This window comes from Silurus aristotelis, assembly GCF_946808225.1.
Source record: "Silurus aristotelis genome assembly, chromosome: 12".
Taxonomy (NCBI): domain Eukaryota; kingdom Metazoa; phylum Chordata; class Actinopteri; order Siluriformes; family Siluridae; genus Silurus; species Silurus aristotelis.
The window spans coordinates 3582713-3583233 of NC_139585.1; the positions used below are offsets into that span (position 1 = coordinate 3582713).

General features: G+C 31.3%; 1 protein-coding gene across 6 annotated transcripts in view; it reads left to right on the plus strand.

The window, feature by feature from the left end:
* arhgef15b (Rho guanine nucleotide exchange factor 15b) overlaps positions 1–176 on the plus strand; it is a 36153-nt gene extending 35977 nt beyond the window's left edge. For all 6 annotated transcript variants that reach the window (XM_083556465.1, XM_083556463.1, XM_083556461.1 and 3 more), the window contains one exon: positions 1–176. This exon is cut by the window's left edge and continues 199 nt beyond it. The gene's annotated coding sequence lies outside the window, so the exon portion shown is untranslated.
* The last annotated feature ends 345 nt before the right edge of the window (positions 177–521 follow it).

Here is a 521-nt window from a genome sequence, read left to right on the forward strand (position 1 = left end):
ACACACACACACGGGAGGACAATTTGTTTTTTACTGGACATGAACAGATAATGAAGAAGAAGAAGAGATTCGTGATCAGTTCTGATTAGTTTTATGTTCCTCACACTGCCTACTGTAATATTCCTTATAAGTCTTATTATTATATAAGTCTTATTAAACCTGTTTCTTTTACACCACTGTGTGTGTGTTTGTGTGTTATATATGTGTGTTGTGTGTGTGTTATATATGTGTGTGTGTGTGTGAGTGTGTGTTATATATATATATATATATATATATATATATATATATATATATATATAAATGTGTGTGTGTGTGTGTGTTTTATATATATACAGTGAGGAAAATAAGTATTTGAACACGCTGCTATTTTGCAAGTTCTCCCACTTAGAAATCATGGAGGGGTCTGAAATTGTCATCGTAGGTGCATGTCCACTGTGAGAGACATAATCTAAAAAATTAAATCCAGGAATCACTATGTATGATTTTTTTGACTTTATTTGTATGATACAGCTGCAAATAAG